The sequence below is a fragment of the Pleurodeles waltl genome, chromosome 7, assembly GCF_031143425.1.
Source record: "Pleurodeles waltl isolate 20211129_DDA chromosome 7, aPleWal1.hap1.20221129, whole genome shotgun sequence".
Classification (NCBI taxonomy): domain Eukaryota; kingdom Metazoa; phylum Chordata; class Amphibia; order Caudata; family Salamandridae; genus Pleurodeles; species Pleurodeles waltl.
The window spans coordinates 25,675,115-25,681,114 of NC_090446.1; positions in this window are offsets into that span (position 1 = coordinate 25,675,115).

The following is a 6,000-nucleotide window of genomic DNA, read 5'->3' on the forward strand; positions in this document are numbered from 1 at the left end:
TCAAGATGCATGATCACCAAGACCTGCTCCTCCCATGTTGTTAGTTGTGGGGGAGGAGGTGGGGGTCTGCCGCCAGTCCTCTGAACTGCAATGTGGTGACTTGAGACCAAGTAACGCACCTTCCCCCGAAGGTCGATTCACCTCTTCCTGATGTCATCCTGTGTTCTTGGGTGCTGTCCCACTGCGTTGACCCTGTCCACGATTCTGCGCCATAGCTCCATCTTCCTAGCTATCGTGGTGTGCTACACCTGTGATCCGAATAGCTGTGGCTCTACCCGGATGATTTCCTCCACCATGACCCTGAACTACTCCTCAGAGAACCTGGGGTGTCTTTGCTTTGCCATGGGGTGGTGTGTGTGATGTGTGGGGTGGTGTGTGTTGTGATGTGTGGGGTGATGTTTAGGGGTCTGGGGTGTTTTGTGCGTGGATGTTGTTTGAGTGATGGTGTTGAGTGCCTGTGGATGCTAGTTTGTAGATGGTGGTGTCTCTCTCTGGCCTTCAGTCGCAATTGTGGTCGTAAGGGTTTGTGGGTGATGTGGGTGTGTGTTTTATATTGTATTGGATGTGTGAGAGTGGTGTGTGTATGTGTATCAGGTGTGTGTATTTCAAATTGTCCAATGTGGTAGTGTTTTGTAAATGTGTGTGTATTTTGAGCGCAGCGGTGTGTACAGCCAATGGAATACCGCGGTTGAAAGACCGGCGCGTGTATTCGTGGGTCGTGATAGTGTGGGCGTATTCCTGTTGGCGTGACGGTGGAGCTTTTGTTATCGCCAGTTTATCATTGACCTTTGGTGTGGGTGACTTGTGTGAGTGTCTACATTTTGGCGTATTCCGAGCTATGGGCCATAATAGCTGTGGGGGAATTCCACAGCCGCGGCGGTATGTTGGCGGTCTTCTGCACGGCGGTAAGTGGCATTTACTGCCAATGTTGTAATGACCCCCACAGTGTGAGTGCAGAGAAAGAGGTGTGTGAGTGCAAGGTGAATGCAGGGGGAGAGCTGCGTGAGTCTAGGGTGAGAGATATATGAGTACAGGGTGAGTGGTAGGTGAGTGCAGGATGAGGGTATGTAAGTGCAGAATGACAGACGTGTGAGTGTAGGGTAAGTGGAGGGTGGAGGTAGGGTTAGCTGTGTCAGAGTGCAAGATGAGTCCTTTGTAAGTGCAATTTGAGCTGTTTGAGTGAGAGGTGACTGGTGTGTGTGTGCAAAGTGAATCATATATCTGCAGTGTAAATGCAGTGTAAGTGCAGTGTAAGAGATGTGAATGATGTGTGAATTCAAGGTGAACAATGTGCAAATAAAGGGTGAGTGGTGTCTGAGTGCAGGGTATGTGGTGATTGCAGGATGAATGGTGAATGAGGGTGGTGTGAACAATGAGTGACTGCTGGGTGAGCAGTGAGTGACTGATGGGTGAGCATTAACTGACTGTTGGGGCAGAGGTGTTTAAGTGGTGAGAGAGTACTGGATGATTAGTGGGTGAATTCTGGGTTAGCAGTGTGTAAGTGCAAGGTGAGAGGTGTGTGACTGCAAGGGCGACAGGTGTGGGAATCCAGTATGAGCAATATGAGTGCAAGGTGAGGTGCAGGATCAGTGTGTGAGTGTAGGAAGAATGGTTTGAGTGCTGTCTGCAAAGTGTGAATGATGCATGAGTGATTGTTGAGAGGTGCATAATGCAAGATGATTGCTGTGTCTACTGTGCAGATTAAGAAGTGTGAGTGTGCAAAGTGAGCAGTGTGTGTTCATTGTGAGGAGTGTATGAGCAAGGTAAATGGTCTGTAAGTGCTGGTTGAGTGGTGGGCGCATGTGCAGAGTAAGAGATGTTGACATGAGCAGTTTGAGTTCCGGGTGAGAAGTGTGTGTGGAAGTGTGGAAGGCAAGAAGTGTGTGAATGTTGAATGAGAGGTATGTCAATGGTGTGTAAGTACAGGGTCAGCATTTTATGAACGCAACATGATTGGTGTCTTTGTAGAATAAGCAGTATATGTATGTAGGATGAGCAGTTTGTGAGTGCTAGGTGAGCAGTATCTGAGCGCAGGTTAAAAGGTGTCAGTGCCGTGAGTTGTAGGTGAATGTGCAGTGTGAAAGATGTGGAAGTGCACAGGGTTAACAGTGTATTAGTATGTAAGGTGAGTAGAGTGTGAGTACAGAGTGAGCTTTCTGTGTGTGTAGGATGAGCTGTGTGTGCCAGATGAGCAATGTGTGTGTGTGTGTGTGTGTGTGTGTGTGTGTACAGGGTGAGAATTGTGTGTGCAGTGTGAGCACGTTGCCTATGTGCCGGTAGAGTGGTGAGTCTCGAGAGGCTGGTGTGGGAGAGGAATAAGAATTGTGTGTGAGAGTAAGGTGAGTCATTTGTGAGTGGAGAGTGATTGGTTTATAACTGTAGTGTGAACTGTAGAAGAGTGCAGTGAGCGTGATAGGTAACTGTAGAGTGTATGATGGATGGGTGACCGGGGAGCAAGTGCTGAATGAGGGATATATGAGTGGTATGAGAGTACAGTTTGAGTGTTGTTGTGAGCAGAGGGGAGCAGTATCTGTGTGTAGAGTGAGTGGCATGTGAGTGAGCGCAAAGAGAGGGGTGTTAGTTCAGGCTGAGCCATAGCTGAGTTCAGGGTGAGTGTGGAGAATGAGTGGTGTCTGAGAGCAAGGTGACAGGTGTCTGAGCACTGGGTGAAAGAGTCTGTAGGAAGTTGGCTCTGTATGTACTATTTCAAAGTAAGAAATAGCATGCACAGAGTCCAAGGGTTCCCCTTAGAGGTAAGATAGTGGCAAAAAGAGATCATTCTAATGCTCTATTTTGTGGTAGTGTGATCGAGCAGTAGGCTTATCAGAGGCTAGTGTTAAGCATTTGTTGTACATATACACAGGTAATAAATGAGGAACACACTCTCAAAGACAATTCCAGGCCAATAGGTTTTTGTGTAGAAAAATATATTTTCTTAGTTTATTTTAAGAACCACAGGTTCAAGATTTACAAGTAATACTTCAAATGAAATGTATTTCACTTAGCTAACTTAGGAACTTTGAATCAGCAAAATAACATGTACCGTTTTCACAAAAATGGCAATAAGCTATTTTAAAACTAGACAGTGCAATTTTCAACAGTTCCTGGGAGAGGTAAGTGTTTGTTAGTTTTGCAGGTAAGTAAACCACCTACGGGGTTCAAAGTTGGGTCCAAGGTAGCCCACCGTTGGGGGTTCAGGGCAACCCCAAAGTTACCACACCAGCAGCTCAGGGCCGGTCAGGTGCAGAGGTCAAAGCGGTGCCCAAAACGCATAGGCTTCAATGGAGAAGGGGGTGCCCTGGTTCCAGTCTGCCAGCAGGTAGGTACCCGCGACTTCGGAGGGCAGACCAGGGGGGTTTTGTAGGGCACTGGGGGACACACAAGTCAGCACAAAAAGTACACCCTCAGCGGCACGGGGGCGGCAGGGTGCAGAGTGCAAACAGGCGTCGGGTTTGCAATGTAGTTCAATGGGAGGCCCAGGGGTCTCTTCAGCGATGCAGGCAGGCAAGGGGGGGGGCTCCTTGGGGTAGGCACCACCTGGGCAAGGGAGAGGGCCACCTGGGGGTCGCTTCTGCACTGGAGGTCGGATCCTTCAGGTCCTGGGGGCTGCGGGTGCAGTGTCTTTACCAGGCGTCAATGGTGTGTAAGTACAGGGTCAGCATTTTACTAACGCAACATGATTGGTGTCTTTGTAGAATAAGCAGTATATGTATGTAGGATGAGCAGTTTGTGAGTGCTAGGTGAGCAGTATCTGAGCGCAGGTTAAAAGCTGTCAGTGCCGTGAGTTGTAGGTGAGTGTGCAGTGTGAAAGATGTGGAAGTGCACAGGGTTAGCAGTGTATTAGTATGTAAGGTGAGTAGAGTGTGAGTACAGAGTGAGCTTTCTGTGTGTGTAGGATGAGCTGTGTGTGCCGGATGAGCAATGTGTGTGGGTGTGTGTGTGTGTGTGTGTGCAGGGTGAGAATTGTGTGTGCAGTGTGAGCAGGTAGCCTATGTGCAGGTAGAGTGGTGAGTCTAGAGAGACTGGTGTGGGAGAGGAATAAGAATTGTGTGTGAGAGTAAGGTGAGTCATTTGTGAGTGGAGAGTGATTGGTTTATAACTGTAGTGTGAACTGTAGAAGAGTGCAGTGAGCGTGATGGGTAACTGTAGAGTGTATGATGGATGGGTGACCGGGGACAAGTGCTGAATGAGGGATGTATGAGTGGTATGTGAGTACAGTTTGGGTGTTGTTGTGAGCAGAGGGGAGCAGTATCTGTGTGTAGAGTGAGTGGCATGTGAGTGAGCGCAAAGAGAGGGGGGTTAGTTCAGGCTGAGCCATAGCTGAGTTCAGGGTGAGTGTGGAGAATGAGTGGTGTCTGAGAGCAAGGTGACAGGTGTCTGAGCACTGGGTGAAAGTGTCTGTAGGAAGTTGGCTCTGTATGTACTATTTCAAAGTAAGAAATAGCATGCACAGAGTCCAAGGGTTCCCCTTAGAGGTAAGATAGTGGCAAAAAGAGATCATTCTAATGCTCTATTTTGTGGTAGTGTGGTTGAGCAGTAGGCTTATCAGAGGATAGTGTTAAGCATTTGTTGTACACAGACACAGGCAATAAATGAGGAACACACACTAAAAAGACAATTCCAGGCCATTAGGTTTTTGTATAGAAAAATATATTTTCTTAGTTTATTTTAAGAACCACAGGTTCAAGATTTACAAGTAATACTTCAAATGAAAGGTATTTCACTTAGCTAACTTAGGAACTTTGAATCAGCAAAATAACATGTACAGTTTTCACAAAAATGGCAATAAGCTATTTTAAAACTAGACAGTGCAATTTTCAACAGTTCCTGGGGGAGGTAAGTGTTTGTTAGTTTTGCAGGTAAGTAAACCACCTACGGGGTTCAAAGTTGGGTCCAAGGTAGCCCACCGTTGGGGGTTCAGGGCAACCCCGAAGTTACCACACCAGAAGCTCAGGGCCGGTCAGGTGCAGAGGTCAAAGTGGTGCCCAAAACGCATAGGCTTCAATGGAGAAGGGGGTGCCCCGGTTCCAGTCTGCCAGCAGGTAGGTACCCGCGACTTCGGAGGGCAGACCAGGAGGTTTTGTAGGGCACCGGGGGACACACAAGTCAGCACAAAAAGTACACCCTCAGCGGCACGGGGGCAGCCGGGTGCAGAGTGCAAACAGGCGTCGGGTTTGCAATGTAGTTTAATGGGAGACCCAGGGGTCTCTTCAGCGATGCAGGCAGGCAAGGGGGGGGCTCCTCGGGGTAGCCACCACCTGGGCAAGGGAGAGGGCCACTTCAGAGGTCGCTGGACCCTGGGGGATGCGTCGCTGTTGCAGTTTTTCTTGAAGTTGGGAGACAAGCCGGTAGGGCTGGGGCCAAAGCAGTTGGTGTCTCCGTCTTCTCTGCAGGGCTTTCAGGTCAGCAGTCCTTCTTCGTCTTAGGTTGCAGGAATCTATCTTGCTTGGTTCTGGGGGCCCCTAAATACTAAATTTAGGGGGGTGTTTAGGTCTGGGAGGTTAGTAGCCAATGGCTACTAGCCCTGAGGGTGGCTACACCCTCTTTGTGCCTCCTCCCTGAGGGGAGGGGGGCACATCCCTAATCCTATTGGGGGAATCCTCCATCTGCAAGATGGAGGATTTCTAAAAGCCAGAGTCACCTCAGCTCAGGACACCTTAGGGGTTGTCCTGACTGGCCAGTGACTCCTCCTTGTTTTTCCCATTATCTCTCCTGGACTTGCCGCCAAAAGTGGAGGCTGGGTCCAGGGGGCGGGCATCTCCACTAGCTGGAGTGCCCTTTGGCATTGTAACACGAAGCCTGAGCCTTTGAGGCTCACTGCTAGGTGTTACAGTTCCTGCAGGGGGGAGGTGTGAAGCAACTCCACCCAGAGCAGGCTTTGTTTCTGTCCTCAGAGAGCAGAAAGGCTCTCACCACATGGGGTCAGAAACTCGTCTCTCAGCAGCAGGCTGGCACAGACCAGTCAGTCCTGCACTGAACAATTGGGTAAAATACAGGGGG